Here is a 19,387-nt window from a genome sequence, read left to right as displayed (position 1 = left end):
AATCAAAATAGTGGTTTTGGGACCTCAAATCTGATGTGAAAATATTTATTTATTATTATTTTAATGTCTACAGTATGTTAGTAGTGTCTTATAAAAATTTTGATAAAAAGTTTTGACGTTTGCATGCTTAATTTCATGAAATGGACTAAATCGTAAAAGGTGCAAAAGTGTAGTTCTAATAGCTAAAGCTGATAAATGGCTATAGAACTTTAATATAAGAGGACTTAGATGATAATCAGACCATTTATGATGATAGTGGAATGTGATGAATTGGTTTTATGGTAATAATGAATGTTTTTAAAGGTTAATTAGGTAAATGAGTAAATAATGTTAAATTAAATAAAACAAAACCTAAAAGCTATCATCTTCCTCCCATCTTCTTTGTGTTGGCCGAAATTCACCATTAGAGAAGAAGAGAATTTCAGTCAAGCTATTCCATTGCATGTAAGTGAATTTTGAGTTCGTTTTTAATTGTTTCTATGTTTTTGAAGTCGTAGCTTAATCTAGCAAGCCAAGGGACTAATTTGCACAAATGTTAAAGGTTTAGGGTTTTTCCATGAGTATGTTTGCATGATTCTTGAATTTTTAATGAAAGATTATGAGTCCTTATTGTTAAATAAACAACTTTTGTAAAGTGATCTTTGATGAAATTATCAATTAGGAACTTATTAGTAAAAGTAGTACAATGTCACGGTAAGATTCTGAATTGATGATTTGTGTGGGTTGATATGAGTCCCTAAGCAAGTCGGCTAGCATGGTATGTGGATGAAATTGCATAAATTTCCATTTACGAGCTTAAGGACTAAATTGTAAAAAATTTAAAATATTAGGGGCAAAAATATAAATTTGCAAAAGTATGAATTTTGGACTAAATTGAATAGTATGAATAACAAATGGATTTAATTTACTTATTTAGATCAAGATAAATCTCGTACGGATCAAGATCGAAGAAAAGATAAAGTCTCAAATTAGTGATTCTATTTCGACGTCTTTGTAATCGAGGTAAGTTCGTATGTTTAAATAATCTTTTAATGTTATTTTGATATTTATGCATTGTGCTATATATATCATTTAAATAAATGTTGAGAATCCAACGACGTTACGACGACTATCTAGCCCATTTGAACCTTAGGAATATATAGGATACAAATGACATGTCATTAGGGTTACCATGTTTCAGGTGCTGGTCTTAAATGTCCTACCAATGGCTGAGTTCCGACATTTGTTATGGATACTCGTCAGCTTGTGTGAGCGGCATCGTGTAGCTATATTCCAACCATCAGATTTTGTGAGCAGACCCATTTATGGCTCAAGTGAGCAATGATGTAAAGGAAAAGGAAATGAATGGTTTCGACCATATGTTTAGCACACTTTGTATGAGCTTCCCACGTATCCGATATTATTCTAAGTGGTTCAACGGGCTTGAAAAGGGAAGGAACAGTAAGTGTTCTGATCGAATATATTATGAACCTATGGAAAGGTATGAAATGTTAATGATCAAAGAATGTATCACTATACTTGTGGAAAGTATGAATTCAATTGTACAATGTTCATGAAATCTATCTTGCCATGTGATGATTTTGTTAAGTTATGTATTAAAGTACTAACTTGTGTTGTTGATTATGCTTAGGCTTGTGCCAAACTTATGTTGGATTGATTCATGTTTAATTTATAAGGTTTTACATTGAAATGGTATGCTATGTTCATGATTTACGAACTTACTAAGAATTATATGCTTACATAGTTTTCTTTCCTATGTTTTATAGATTATCAGAAGCTCAATCGATTTGGAAGCTTGTCGAAGATCTATCACACTATCCAGTGATTATATCGATAGATTTTTATGTTTTGGTCAAGGTTATAATGGTATGTATAGGTGGACTTGTGTTTAATGATCTAGTTGTTTTGGCATGTATAAGTGTTATTATGGTTGATGTATTTATGGTATTTTGATGCCTTGATGGTTGATGTTAATATGACTAGGTTGATGCATGTTTTGAATGACCATTGTGGTATGTGTTGGTGTAGTTTTAATGTGGTCAATTGTGGTAAGTTTGGTATGGAAATAAGTTAGATGTGAATGGTTGATGAATGGCCAAATATGCACATGTTTTGGTATGTTTAATGGTTTGTGATTGAGGTGTCTTATTGGCATATTGGTTGTATGGATTAATGGTATAGTGATTTTGTCATTTTTATGCATGTTTTGGATAGGTTTGATGCCTTGGTCATATGTGCAAATGTGATTAGGTTCATGCTTGAGGTAGGTGAAGGAAATGGCTTGATTTTGGTCAAATTCTTGTCCACACGGCCTAATACACGGGCGTGTGTCTTAGCCATGTGTGACACACGACCATGCGACACGGCCGTGTGTCCCCTGTAGGTTTCAAAGGTTACAGTCAGGCAATTACACGGCCTGACGCACGGACGTGTGAGGCCATTTCGAAAGTTACAAGGCCTGGCACATGGGCGTGTGGCTTGGCCGTGCAACCCAAGTCAGAGAGTTACACGAACACAAACACGGGCTAGTACACAACTGTGTGTCCCTATTTCGATTGTTACACGGCCTGAGACACGGGCTTGTGTCTCAGCCGTGTGACCCTTGCAATTTGAATTTTTCAAACTTTTTTCTCAATGTTCCAATTGTTTTCGGTTTAGTCCCGAATCATTTTTAAGGTGTATCTAAGGCCTCAAGGGTTCGAATAAGGGACAATATGCATGTATATTAATAAATTATGCTATGATTATGTTAGGGTTTGAAATGAATGATTTTAGGTTACGTTTATTCGTTAATGCTCCGTAACCCTATTCTAGCGATTGATACGGCTTATGGGTGTTACAATAAGTACAAAAAGTGTACTAACCATAATAACACATATGCATACCAAAATCAACATTTAGCATTCAACCAAACATTAAACATAAGTCCACCTATACATGCCATTATAACCTTGCCTAAAACATCAAAAACTACCGATATAATAGTTGGATAATGTGATAGACCTCTAATGAACTTCCAATCGATCGAGCTTTCGATAATCCGTAAAGTAAATGAAAGTAATTACATAAGTAATGAATGCTTAGTAAGCTCGTATAAACTTTAAACATAACATTTCATTTCAATAATAAACTTTATAGGTTAAATATAAAGTTATACCAATGCCTCAAGATTTACCAACTACTTAACCATCAACTCATAAATGAGTAAGTCTATCAACATCACATATATTTTTCATTCCTAACATAATAGGATTTTATAAGACATAGTACTCAATCATTAACCTTTTCATAAGACTATGAACTATTCCATTTACTTAATTTCCATTCCATTTACTTAGTATAAACTTAAACAACATTATCAATTCACAGATTAGTGTATTTATTCATGACATAGGTAAATTCATCCATAGCATATGAAAATTTCTCACATATAAGTACGTCATTCAACTCATCAACCATTTTATTGTCATATTACATCTCAATTAACTTGACACAAATCATCATCAATACACAAGTTAGTGCATTTGTACATAACCCTTTCGGGATCAACCACATGATAAACCATTTCATTAGAAGATAAATCTTTTGATTCATACCACCTTTTCATGAACATAAGCATTTTTCCATTTGGACAATTACCATTTCAATGTGTAACATTACAATTAAGCATGATATAGTCCAACCATAAGCTTGGCACAAGCCTAAGCATTATCAACTACACATGTTAGTGCATATACACACAATTCACTTAAAATATCAAATTCATGAATATAAACATACTTTCATTGAACATTTCCTTTTGATTCATTTTCATAGATTTATGACAAAAGTCATTTGAATACTTATCATTCCTTCCCTTTTCATGCCCGTTGAACCACTTAGAATAATATTAGATACGCGGTAAAACTCACACAAAGTGTGCTAAACATATGGTCGAAATCATTCCTTTTCCTTTTTCTTTACATCATTCCTCACTTGAGTCATAAAATGAGTTTACTCACACAAGCTAACGGTCAGAATGTAAGCTACATGATGCCGCTCACACAAGCTGACGAGTATCCTCAACAAATGCCGAAACTCAACCATCGGTAGGACATTCAAGGCCAACACCCGAAACATGGTAACCCTAATGACATGTCATTTGTACCCTATATATTCCTAAGGTTCAAACGGGGCTTGATAATCGTCGTAACGTCGTTGAATTCTCATTATTTCTTTACATGATATATAGCACAATACATAAATATCAAAACAACATTACAACATTATTTAAACATACGAACTTAACTGACTAAATTGCAGCAATGAATAAGTATATGGGCTATTTGGTAATTTTTCTCTTCTTCTCGATTTTTCACTCGTTCTTGATCTAATTAACAATTTCATTAAATTCATTAATTCAAATAGCAAAACCAGTTCATTTTATGCAATTTAGTCCTTTTTGAAATTTTTACAAAATTTCCTTCAGCATTTCATTTTTATTCAATTTAGTCATTATGTCCAAATCATGTAAATAAACCAATTTTATTGAAAACCCATGCCAACCGAATGTTCATAATTTCCATTACAGCCCATATTTGTAACAATTTCACATCAAGTCTTTTTATTTTTACTATTTCAATAATTTAATCCCTAATTGTTAAATTCATAAAAATCACTTAACGAAATACTTATAAATAACAACTAATACTTAAAATCCATTATTTAGCATCTAAAGTCACAAATATTCATCAATGGTAACATTCAAAATCTTTAACAGTTTCGAAAACGAAGGCACGGGCTAGCTAGACCTAGTTGCAACGATCTCAAAAACATAAAAATTACGAGAAATAAATAAAATATGGACTTACATGCATCATCCATAGCAAAACCGAAGATTGAAGTTTTTCTATTTCTTTTTCCAAGGTGACATTCGGTGTTTAAAGAAGAATGAAGAAGACAATTCATAATTTTCATCTTTTATTTTAATTTTATTACTTGTTTTTAATTATTTTAACCTTAACACATGAATAAAACAAAACTTTAAAGTTCCTTGGTGTCCCACTAATTAAAAATGGTATATTTACCATATTAGTCCTTCTACTTATAATCCTTTAGCCATTTAATCATTCAAATCTAATAGTGATCAAATTTTACATCATTTATGATTTAGTCCTTTTTAATTAATTAACTATCTAAACATTAAAATTTCTTAACGAAACTTTAATACAACCTTAATAAAACTTTTTAAATATTTATAAAAATATTTTTGGCTTGATTTATAGAAATGAGGTCCTGATACCTCATTTTCTAAAACCACTTAACTTTAAGGTTATACCACTTGAACCTAATTGTTCTTTCATTTAACCAAAAATCATTAAAATTTTTTTATTAATACACCATATATAATTTGTAAATATTAAATAATAATACTTACGAATTCACATGTCAGATTTGTGGCCCTGAAACCACTAAGAAACGGGTTGTTACAATGCCCCTGTATACACTTCAGTGTCCCTGTTCACACTACGATGCCCCTATTTGCACATTTGTGCCCCTGTCTACACTTCAGTGCTCTTGTTATGCATCTATGATTCCATTGGTGTGGTGTAGTTACCCGAGTGCGAGTCAAGTTACTAGTTCATCGGGCTAAATGTGAATAGAATTTACCAAATTATTTAAATGTTATAGACTAATGTATAACCAAGATATTAAAAAATGTTGAATGTTAAATTTTCAATGAATTACTTGATCATATGTGAGTAATATTGATGATTATTCAATTAAATATAGATGTTTATACACATATGTGTATGAGTTTGGATTGAATTATTATAGTACAGGAAGCATACGATGAATCATTTTTAGTACCAATCCTATAAGTACTTCGTAAATGAATAACATGTATGATTAATCTATTTATTTATCTTTCACATTGTTTAGAAAAAGTAAGTGATTCCGAGATGATATGTTTATATGAAAGTTTGAAATGAAAGAAGAATTACAGATTGATTATATGTTAAATGTGTAATTGTTATGGTAAGAAGAAACTTTTAAGTGAAATGGTTATATGAAATACTTATAAGGAAAAATATATACATGTATATGCAAGACTACACCAATTATCCATGAGAGGTATAGTGAATAGAAAACGAAAGTTAACTTATATTATAATAAAAAAAATTATACTCAGTTGTTTATTCTAATATGTTACTAGTTAAGTTACCTTATACGAACTTACTAAGTATTATTTCTTAAGTTAGTTGTTTTCTTTTCCTGTAGATCACCGAAATGTTCGATTAGGTTGGAAGCTCGTCGGAGACCTATCACACTATCCAACAGTTAATTCGGTAGTTTTTTAGCACTTTTGGCTAAGGCTTATACTGGCATGTATAGGGTGGTTTATATTGATGTTTATGAATGGTTGGTGAATTTATCATGCTTGTTTAAATAAGTCCTTAAGGTCACTTTTATGTGATTGTACATAACATTCCTTTTAAGGTATGTTTGAATGGTTTAAATTAATCATTGATGGAATGCTTAGTATCTATTTGGTTTAGGTTGGTCAACATGAAAAGTAGCATTATTGGTATGGTTTGGCAGGTATGAAACTAGATTATGATGTTAGAAATATGGTAAGTTTGGCTTGATTGGTATGTTATGTTTTGGTGTATATATTGAGGTGCCTTGTATGGCATATTGGTTTACTGAATTTAGAACTTGAAATGACATATTAATGTATGTTTTGAAAGTGTTTAGTCTCATACAAAGTGTGTATATATTGATGGAAAGGTCTTGTATGAAATGGTTTGATTTTAGGTACATTTTAAGTCCACACGGTCTGAAGCACGGGCGTGTGACTCAGCCGTGTGTCGTCTAAGGGTTCCTTTGCATGCAAGTCAGTGAGTTACACGGCCTAACACATGGCTTGGAACAAGGGCGTGTGGGGAAATTTTGAATGTTACACGGCCTAAGACACGGGCATGTGTCCCAGCCATGTAAGGCACACAGCCTAGCCACACAGCCGTTTGATCCCTATAGTCAAAATTCTGCAACTTTTTCTCAAACTTTCTAAATGTTTTCAATTTGGTCCCAAATTGTTTATAAGGTGTTTTTAGGGCCTTGAGGGCTCGATTTAGGGATGACATGTATGAGAATGGTTGTTTTATATTATGAATGTTTAAACATTTCATTTGTACAATAATGCCTGTAACCTTGATCCGGCGACAGATACGGGTTAGGGGTGTTACATGGGTTGTCATCTCACTTTGCGTAAAAAGGTTTGACTATGTCCCAAATTTACTGCATAATTAATTGAGAATAAATACCTTGAAAATTTTGGTTCAATTTTAATTTAGTGAAATGATTGAATTTACATGTTTAAATTTTATGGATACTGGTTGATTAAACTAAGTATTTGAACACTTATTCATTTTTTGCCTAAATTGTTTGCATTGATCATGGTTGCGAAAGCGAGGCTTGATTTTTGATAAATTATTGGATAATTTCTAATGTAGGAACATACAATATGCTTGAGGACAAGCATAGGCTAAGTAAAGGGGATTTGATAGCATGTTAATTTTGCATGTTCTATGTGTTTAAATTGATTAATTCTTGAATTAAATCCTATTAATTTGGTGATTTTATATTTAAATTCTGTTAGAAATGCAATTGGGATGCTTTAAGTAAAAAAACAAGCAGAGAATGATTAAATTTGAGCATAAGCAATAGAAGGGGGCCGAATCGAAGATTTTGAGACATTTAGGGCTGATTAGATTTTATTTGACTTTGTAAAAGCCATATTTAGAAAAAACAATCTGATATGAATTTGATTTTATGTAATTGGTTGCTAGGTGAGTTAGGCTAATTTTATTATATAATATGTATATAAATAGGATTGGTGGTGGCCTTTGAAAAAGACACTGGAAATTGAACGAAAATTATTTTTATTCCTTTCTATTTCATGCGTCAGTAGAAGACAAGGTTTCTGCAGTTCTTTTTCATTTTATTTACTTTCGTCTAATTTCCCTTTGAGTCCCTCCCTTCCTTACTCTTTTCCACCTACCACAATTACATTCAAATCCACCATTCAACCCTACCATTTAATCCCCTCCACAAACCAACAAAGCATGATTAATTTCATGCTTCACTAAACTTCTACTTAGCTTTAGGCTGGTATTCTTCTCGGTCAAGAATCTTGAATCCACACTAAAAATATTTCATAATGGTATTCACTATCTCTCTGGAATATGGGATAGTACAAATCCGTCCCTTAAAGTTAATTCAATTTCAACACAAAGTGCACGTTGGGTTGAAGTCGTTTTAGTGTATAATTGGGAAGATGAGTCAGTCATGTTGTATTCGAATTTTTACGAACAAATTGGCGTATCTTGGCGGAGTCATACTAGTGGGTTTTTCGTCAATGGAGATAGTGATCAGATTTAAACGATCCACGTGGTTGAGGCCGTTGATTCGAGTTGAGTTCTTCAGAACGTAAGGCTATTGGTGTCTTGAATTGCAAACACATGTATCGCGATTAGACAATTGGTAATGGTTGGTTTGCAGGTCGTATCGAAATCAACTACGAGAGGAAGAATTGGCGGTTGGGACGTTCTTGGTCGCTATAACCAGCTTATGGTTTGGAAGAGAAAATTCATTTTCAAGGATCAATTCAGAATTGAAATTCACCAAGCCTAAGGCTAAGACTTTATATTACTGCATACTAAATTCAATTCCATTTTCTTATTTTATTTTATTTTTTATTAATATAATTGTTTATTGTTGCAATTTCACTTTGTTTTCTTTCCAAATATTTTCATCTCCCCTTATTTATTTATTTTTTCAGCAAGTTCGTCACGAGTCGTGGGCACGACTATTGCTGCGACAATAATTCTGGTCATAAGAAAAGACAAAATTAGATAACCAATCCCTATGGATTCGGTCTTACTACTCCATATTGTTATTTAGTATTATTTTGTCGTAGGAATTTTTATTTGGTGGTTTCAACGCCCATCACTTATATAGCTTAGTAAGTTCATAAGTACTTAAACAAAACTTTTACCTCAGTTTACAATTAAGTAGATATATATAACTAATTTAATATGATTTCCTATCAAGACATTTGCAACAACAAGGTAAGCATTTCACGTATCGATCATATAATCTCTCAATCATTTAGTACGACATATTTTCGTATCATTCAATAAGAAAGATCCAACATATAAATCATATTAACCAATTGATTATATCAATTCATATTTACAATCATATACCATTTCTTTTAAACATATAATTCTGTCACCACATATCACATTTACAAAGCGAGCGTTTCATACATATAACTATAAATTTTCCAATCATTTTGATATCGTTTCAAACAACTTTTAAACACACATTCATCATTTATTCAATTTCATCCATTAACATTTCAATAGTCATATAAACATATCATTTCCAAGTAATTTATGAAGTCAATACATATACTTTCTTTTAACAGATAGCCCGATGAACTATAGTAATATAATTCGAATACTCGAGTAACTACACCACACTAGAGAGTATCATAATGCTATACAGAGGCACCATAATACCGCAAGTTAGCTCAACTTCTACTCAAGATTGATTATAATACCATTATAAATAATTGTAGTCCATTTAATATTCTTAATCCGATGGATTCTACTCATAATTTAATCTATTTTTTTCATTTTAATATCATACATATTGAATATGTTCTTATTATTAATTAGTTTCAACAATTATATAATAACTAGAAATTCTATTACACTCATATGAATATAGTAACTATACATTTAAAATATAAGGTGCATTTAAAAATAATATATAGTGTTTTTGGATATCTCACATGCCATGGGCAACTTTACTCTAACATATCAACTAAACATTATTACATAATTGTTGAAATAATAAAAAATAAAAAAGGGGCTTGCGACTCCTTGCGAAATTTGTCCTTCACATGAGTGGGGTAGGAAGCTAATATTTTGTATTTTAAGATATTTTACATTTAAGTCCCCTAGTTTGAAATTTTGATTTAATTTCATTCTTAATTCGTAGTTTTATTTTTTTTATTTAGCCCTTGTTTTTAATATTTTCAAATTTAGTTTACATTTTATGTGATTTTTTTAATTATTAATGCCTGTGTATGTATATGGTGAAGGTTCAATTTGTTGTATAATAATTCTAGTTATGTCTAATTACATGTCTCTTTTAATATATATTAATTGTACAATAATTGGTAATTGATTTTCTAAAACTTCATCTTCTAAAGTAAGATACATTTATATATAATTAAAATTCATATTAACATAAAAATTAGAAATTGACCAAGACTAAAATTATTGTACAATTAATCTACATTAAAAGAGACATGTAACTAGACACAACTAAAATTATTATACAACAAATTGAATCTTCACCATATATATACAAAGGCATTAATAATTATAAAAAACCATATAAGGTGTAAACTAAAATTCGAAAATATTAAAAAAAAGTATTAAATAAAAATATTGAAACTACAAATTAAGGATGGAGTTAAATCACATTTTAAAATAAGGGACCTAAATGCAAAATATCCCAAAATGCAAAACACTAGCTTCCCTCGTCACTCACGTGAATGGCAAAATTTGCTAGGAGTCTCCTCGTTTTTGCGTGACTCCGTTTTCTTTTTTTCTTAATATGTAGTTTGCCCTTCAAATTGTCAAAAAGTATTTAACAGGTATATAAATTTTTTTATCTATTTAGTATATGAAGTTTTATTCTGTCACCCAAATTAATATTTCTCTACTAACATTGTTAATTTTTACTAATATATTATAAATTTATATAATACGCATTTTATATATTCTTAATTATATATTTATAAATTTATATTATATATATTTAAAATAATAATAGCCTAAAAATTGATATTTTATATAAAAAAAAATATAAACTTACTAAATATATATAATCTCAGCACAAATTAATGGTGTTAATGCAAAGGTACTAATCTCGGTCACGGAATACAAATTCAAGTACTAAATACGTACAAAAATTTCAAATACCAACTAAGTAGGTTTAGACAAATTCAAAAAATGAATTACGTATTAACCCTTTTCTTATTTCAACAAGTATACAATAATTATTTATTCATATTTTGGAAAAAAGTCACTCATGACGTGTGCCACACTCAAAATCACTGTAATTTTCATATTATTTTGATAAATAATTTATAAGATATACTATTTTGGGTATTACTTTTATTTTGTTTAAATAAAAAAACCCTCAATAATCACATTTAAAAAAATAACATTTTATTAGAATTGAACTCACGGAACAACCCTAAAAATGAACTTTTTGTTAAAAGTCATTTAAGGCACCCAACCACAGTCTACTCCACCTTCTAATGGTTTTAGGATTGGTCTGAAACCATTTGTTGGTATTCTCAGCCCACCACCACAGACTCAGGCATGAGATAAGAGGATTTAAACCTAAATTTAATAACTATTTTTTACTTTGTAATAATTATCTTTAATATTTTATATATTTGAATATAAATTTGATTATATCTATGTCCTCATCGCGTAAACCTAAATCTATTTAAAGGTCACTACCGTCCCAAAAATATCAGTCATTTCCAATATTCTGATTCTCGCTAGGAAGCAAAAACAAGTTCACATTACAAAAGCAAATGGAAGGAGAAAAGCTCTTCTCCAGCCATTTGGAATCCATACATTACAAAGCTTAATCCCCAAACCCCACTTTTTCTGTTCTTTTCTTCCTTTTGTCTCTCTCATAATAAAAATATATGCAATGAGATCTTTTTTATTTCTCTTTGAATTGTTCCATCACTTTCCCTTAATGTATGTCTAAAGTCTAAAGCAATCCTATAGGAGGAAAAGAAAGAATAAGCAAAAAAGCAGTTTGGATGGAATGGAATAGAATTTGCATCCTCCTAAAGTTATTGAAGGGTTACCTAGGACCTTTTTCTATGCCCCTTTCACTTAAGTGGATCACATTTATCTTTTTATTTTCAATGATAATAATTTTTTTTGAGGGTAATGCTTATTATTAATTAAAATTATATAAAAAATAAAAAATAAGCATAATTTTTTTTAAGGGTAAACTACAAAAATAGTCATTTTTGTTTGTCTCAGATTATATTTTAGTCACTCATGTTTGAAATGGTACGTTTTAGTCACTTACGTTATCATTTTGTTATGACGTGGCCACTCTACCGTTAAACTCCGTTACCTCCCTAACGGCAGTCCTACGTGGCAGCCCAAATGAGTTTCAAATGCCAATTTGGATGTTCAGTTGCTGAAATGAAAATAGGTTTTTAATTTAATAGATTTAATTTGGACTACCACATATGACATCTAAGTTGACATTTAAAACCCATTTGGACTGCCACGTAGGACTGCTGTTAGGGAGGTAATGGAGTTTAACGGTAGAGTGACTACTTCGTAACAAAACGATAACGTTTCTAACTAAGACGTAACGTTTCAAACATAAGTGACTAAAATGTAATCCAAGACAAACAAAAATGACTATTTTTATAGTTAGTTTACCCTTTTTTTAATGTTTTAAGTGAAGAGAAAAATTATATATATAATATAACAAGTTACAGATAAATTGCAGCAAGTAGCACGACTATATTTTTTTTATGTAATTTACATATTTTTTAAAAGATAATTTCTATAATTATTATCTATTGAATTATAAAGTTTATGTTTAAAATAAATGGTTAATTAGATAAACAAGAATTTGAAAAAACAAATTCATTTAGTTTAACTTAAATAATTTTCATTTCATTATTTATTATTTGTACTTAATTTTAACTTAATAAATATTTAATTAGGTAAAAAATTTAAAAATTAAATAAATGTTTAATTAGATAAATAGAATTTTAAAAAAACTATTTTTCCATTTAAATTAAATTAAATTAAATTAATTTTTTATTAAATTATATACTGTTTATATTATATATTAGTATTTATTTTAATTATTATCCTATACTAAACTTTAAACCCTATAATAACTATTTTTTAAGTTAATATTTTTTTAATTTTATATTTAAAAAATAGTTAGCTAGATGAATAAAATTTAAAAAAAATGGTTAATATCTTCTTATATTTTATAATCAAAATTTAAAATTTTAGTAAGGTAAATAATTACTATTTTTATTATTAATGTTATATTTCAAACTGTCACAATTTAGCTCTACCTATACCGGATAACATAAATTAAAGACTGGCATCAGAAAATGAGTCATCAGTACTGTAATTTTCTTTACTTCCGTTCTGCTTTCTATGTATTATATTCTCAATATTTATTTTTTTATTGTAATCGTAATCTCAATTTTCCACAATTTGTATATGCTTCTTTTTACAAGCCATTCAATTCTTTCGATGGAAGGGTCGAGTTCTTCTAAGATACCCAGATCACCACAATCATTTCTTGCTCCTGATTTGGAGAATAAATCATATCTGTAAGTTTTTTTTTTCTTTTAACATTAACTATTTTTTTTTCATGATTACTTTTTTATTTTCCAAACTAATTTTTTAGAGTCTGTAAATTTTTATTTTACATTAACGGTGATGATGGCGAACAAGCTGTTGGATTTCACAAGTCAAGTACTAGAATAAGAAGGTTAAAACAAAGATTAATGAATTATTTTGTAAAGATTGAACATGATTTTTAGAATAAATTAGGTTAATTTTTACATCTTCCATTTTATTTTAACTGTGTAATTTTTGAATTTTTATTTGAAATATTAATTGTTCCTTTAATAATTAATTAAACAAATAATATTTTCATAGTGATTTTCGATTTCCTATATGTATATCTTTTGCCCTACCTTATGATTAGTTATTAATGCATCTAATTTCCTATTGTTGCAGATTGTTCAAAAATTAATGTAATTTTTTTTTTCTGAAACGTATTAATTATCATATTTTATATTATTCGTCTTGCGCTATTGTTTTTGTTATTATCCTTCTCATAATATTGAGTACCTTCAACAATATTTATATATTCCCGCTTTAAAGTTTAAACATATAATTTGCTTGCCATAACCCGATTAGCTTCATTAAGGAATATAATTACTTTTCAACTAAATTAATATATTTACTTAGCGCTTAAGAGTTTTAAAAACTTTTCAACTTTTTGTTTAAAAATATCAATTAAATTCCTACTTTTTTACTTAATTGAATACTTAAACTGTAAAAATATATCAATTAAATTATTTATCAAATACTTAAATTAAAAAAATACATCAATTAAATTATTTTACCATTGTTAATCGTTATATTCTAACGTTGATCATCTTTTTATCGTTAACTTCTATTTTTTTGGGGTTGCTTATGTTAAATGGCACATCATATCACGCCATGCAGCAAAACTTGCAAAGAGTGACGTTTTCTTATTCTTTTAGATAAAAAAAATGAATATATAAAAATTATTATAAAAAATTATCAAAATTTAAAAATATTTGAAAATTAGAAAAATAATAATATTATTAAAAAATAAAAAAATATAAATTATTTATTAAACATCTAGAAATTTATAAAAATTTGAAAAAAAGTCTAAAATTATTTTAAAAAATCCAGAATTTAAAAATAATTATAAAAATTATAAAGTTTTGAAACGTGTTAAAAATTAATAAAAAATCGAAGTACTTGAAATCAATAAACCCTAAGATGTGATGAAGGAAATCGAGGAGATCACTCAAACTCCAATGTTATTTTAATTATTGCCATCACCACCGCCAAAATGATAATGAATATTAATTCTCTAGGAATTTGTATACAATTTCGAAGAGAATATTGGAGAACAGTCTAAAACAAGTAATTTTAATAAGACTCTGACTCTAATAACACAAAAAATACTGTAAAATTTTAAATTTCACTCTTTTTTTTTTGAAAGAAGGAATAATACAAAAAAAAATAAACTAGACCCTCAAACAAGGATCCTCAAATAGTCTTAAGCCTAGTCTCTTCGTACGAACTATCTTGGCCAGACTATCAGCAATTAAGTTGTCCTTTTTAGGAATATGTTAAATTTCCCACTGCTTCACCTTTTTTAGAGTCTGATGAATTCTCCTGATTATGGCAGAATTAGAGTTCCTCGAAGTATCTTCCATGATCGCGTTAATAGCTTCAATACTATCAGTTTGAATTAAGACCTTTTCGAAGTGTCTATTCAAAATAAGGTTCAACCCGTCCAAGATTCCCTAAAGCTCTGACTCCAACACTGTGCACTTACCCAAATATCTAGCGAACCCTATGATCCACTTCCCTTTATGATCCCTCACACAACCTCCATCAGTTGCAAAGCCCTCGTAAATCCTAACTGAACCATTAGTATTGAAACATAACCAGCTACTAGTTAGAGGCCAATTTGGAAGAAAACTTTGTGATTTGTGAGATGAGGTTAATGAAACTGAGGAATACTACTTTGCCCAACTAAACGAGATTCTAATTATCTCATCAACACTCCATGAAGTGCCTTGAAAAACAAACAAGTTTCGATTCTTCCAAATACACCATGCAATAATCCTAAAGAGACACGACCAATCAATTCCCCCACCAAGGAAGTCATATGATTCTGAATATTGTTCGTCATCCATTAAAAAAGAGATCCAGAGTAAAATCCCGAAAGACTTTATTGTGGAATTAATTTATCCCAAATACCTCTAGCAGCGTGACAATCTCTAAGTATATGTAACACATCCTCAAAATCATGTCCACAAAGACCACAAGCACTGCTACTCCCCAAACCATGCCTTACCCTTTCAACATTTGTAAGAAAATGTTGCTTTAGATCAATCCAAATGAAGAAGCGGATTCAATGAAGGCCTTTAAACTTCTAAAGTATCCCCTAAAACTATTATTTAGAGATCAAAGTACCTCCGTGAACCTTCCCATAAGCAGTTTTGAGAGAGAAAGAGCCGGTTGAGGTAGCTCCCCGAATAATTTTATCTAGACCCGATGAAGGATGTGGTGGTGGAGCACTCACAATCTTGTTAATGATCTCCTTTGGCACCCACAGTCTAAAAAGATCCAAGTCCCATGAGCCATCACCTACAGTCAAATTACTAAGGGAACAATCCAAATTAAGGTTAGTAGATGAAGGAATAAAATTTAGTAAGGGACAACAATTTTGAATCCAGGAGTCTTGTCAACATTTAATACTATTCTCATCTCCGACCGACCAGACCAGATTCTTACGAATAAGAGACCAAACCTTAGAAATGGATCTCTATCAGAAGGAACAACGACCCCTTGATAACTCTTCTAGAAAATCGCTAGGGACTATATTTCGACCAAAGAACCTGAATCCAAAGGGCATTGACATTCGAAATGATGTTAAAACCAACCTTCATCATGAAAGAAGTGTTATAATCTTTCAACTGTCTAAGACCAAGATCTCCATGAGGCTTAGGTTGACACACAAAATCCCAACTGACCAAGGCCATCTTAGAGCTACCATTATGAGATCCCTAAACAAATTTCCTTACCATGCACTCAATCTCATCACAAACGCCTTTGGGAACCATCATCATCTGTATTAAGTAACTGGAAATCGAAAGCAAAATCGATTGAGCCAAAGTGACCTTACCAACCAAAGAGAGTTGTCTGGCATCCTAACTAGTCAATTTACTATGCACTCTATCCACCACGAAGCATAATGTGCTACTGTAACCTTGTCATGTAAAAGTGGTACACTAAGATAATGCCCCAAATTAGTTACTTTTTGAAAACCAAAATAGTTACTTATACATCTCCCCAAGCTGTCATCCACACTCTTGGAAAAGAAAATATTGTCTTCTGTATATTGATCCGGTGTCCCAAATAGTCACAAAATTCATCAAGAATGTCTTTCATGACCCAGGCTTGGTTATCATTAGCATGACCAAAAAGAATCAAGTCATAAACGAAAAAAAGATAAGATAATAGGGGGCCATCTCGAGCTAGCCTAATAGGAGACCATTTTCCAACTTCATTAGCATTACGGATGCTATGACCCAACCACCCCATACAAAGAATAAACAAATAGGGAGCTAAAAGACATCCCTGTCGAACGTCCCTAGTTGGCCGAAATTTTTGCGTTCGGACACCGTTCCACAAAACCTGCATACTAAAGCTAGAAATTGCAGACATAATAACATTTCGTAAAAAAATAGGAATACATACAGCTTGAAGCGGCTTATCGATGAAATCCCAACGAACCCGATCATAAGCCTTCTTGAGGTCTATTTTGATAGCCATACATTTTATGTTTTTCTGTGTACCCCTCATGGAATGTATAACTTCTTGTGCAATGACAATGTTATCAGTAATGTTCTATCCTGCTACAAAACCAATTTTCTCTGGAGCTATAGGCCTTGAAAAAACCACTTTAAAGCGATTAGTAATGACCTTCATGTCCAGTTTGTAAAGGACAGGGCATAATCTATTTGGCTGAAACTGAGAGAAGTCCTACAGATTCTGAACTTTCGAGATAAGCACAATAAGAGAATTATTTAACTCCAAATCAATACATTTACCTTTAAAAATCCCCTTCACCCATGTAAAAATCGAGTCACCAACATGCTCCCACCGACTTTGATAGAACAAGGCATGATACCCATCACTCCCTAGTGCCTTCAAGGGTGCCATATCAAAAAGAGCGATTTTGATTTCCTTATTAGACACTGATCTATTAAGGAAATTAAAATCTTCGTCATTTAGCCTCGAAAAAGCACTCAAAGGAAAATCTTTCCTTGACCTAAGATGTTCACCATACAAAGTGGAATAAAAATTAATCGCTTCAAGCTTCAATTATTCATCATCCATAATCCACTCATCCAAACCATTTTTTAAAGCAGTAATTCTATTCTGTTTATGCCTTCTTAGAGTACGCATGTGAAAAGAATTTATGTTACGGTCCCCTAAAACCAACCAATCACAGTGCGCCTTTTGCCGCTAAAGGACCTCCTCATGATGTAACACATTCTCCAATTCCTCTTTAATATCTATCTCCACTTGCTTAAGATAATCCAAGTTTGTCGTATCATGCTCAATCTCAATGTTCTCCGACTTATAAGACATGATCTTCTTACGGGTAAAAATATGGCCATACACCTTATTGTTCCAACTATTAATCTGATTAGTAAACTTAGAATGAAAAGTCGACATGCTAGCAGACACATTCCAATTATGTTTGATAGAAATCGAAAAAATTGGGTGCTCAACCCAACCCACTAAAATTTGAAACGGCCGTCCCCATGAAGAATGGAACTCAAGCATAAGGGACATTTTTAAAAGTCTATGATCGAATTTGATGTATGGCAGATGTGTCACCAAGGAGATTGGAAAGTTTGTACTCCAAGCATTGATACAAATAACCCTGTCCAAGTGTTCAACAATTTCCCCTCTATGCCAAGTGAACTGTGAACCTTGGAACCCTAAGTCTTGTAGTTGAGCAGAATCCATAAAACTCCAAAAAAAGGAGCACATTTTCCCTATAATTCGCCCTCTCATTTTCTCACTAGAGGAAATAATAGCATTGAAATCACCAACCGTTACCCACGAAGACCCATCCAACGAAATAGTATCCTGCAAAGCTTCCCATAAATTCCTCCGTTTTTGACTATTAGGACTTCCATACACAAAGGAGACCAGAAAGGGTTGCTTGAAGGAGCTATCAGTTACTTTTGTTAAGATAAATTGAGGATGACTTTGAAGTACCTTTACATTAACAGAGTCCCTCCACCCAATCCAAATGCCACCAGAAAACCCAAATACTTCCACATGCTGTGAATTTAAAAACCAAGCTTACAAATAATCAAATCCACTTTTTCACCACTGACCATTGTTTCTAATAGACTGATCAAGTTTGGTCGATGTTCTCAATTATATTCTTGAAAAAATTGAATAAATTTTGAACTCGCACATCCATGACAATTCAAATAAAAATTAGTAAAATTCATAAATAAAATAAATATGAGTAAAAAAAGGTTAACCCCTTTCACAGAGTAGCAAAAGCTTCGGCACTACCGGTTTTGGCGTCTGATTTATCTGATGAAATTTCCACTTGTGATACAAACCCGTCCAAGGGCTCAGTCGACTTCAATCGAGTTCCAAACAAGCTTCCTCGCGAAATGATCACTCGAGCTCGATCTAAGCTATTTTAAGGAATAATTTTGGCTTTAGCTGCACAAATTTGGGAGAAAGCTACAAAGGGGCTGGACGACTCATCAAGAAGCATCTTCAATTTATTAGAAGCTAAATTCGAATCAGCTAGCTAACTTAGCTAGCTAGACTTAGACATTTTAATTACTCTAGCTAATTTAATTATGTTTAGTTTACTACATCTTGATTAGATCTATTAAATGTGTCTTAGTCCATTACGTATTTATTTG

The sequence above is a fragment of the Gossypium hirsutum genome, chromosome D11 (assembly GCF_007990345.1).
Source record: "Gossypium hirsutum isolate 1008001.06 chromosome D11, Gossypium_hirsutum_v2.1, whole genome shotgun sequence".
Lineage (NCBI taxonomy): Eukaryota > Viridiplantae > Streptophyta > Magnoliopsida > Malvales > Malvaceae > Gossypium > Gossypium hirsutum.
Note: the sequence above shows the minus strand (reverse complement) of the source record.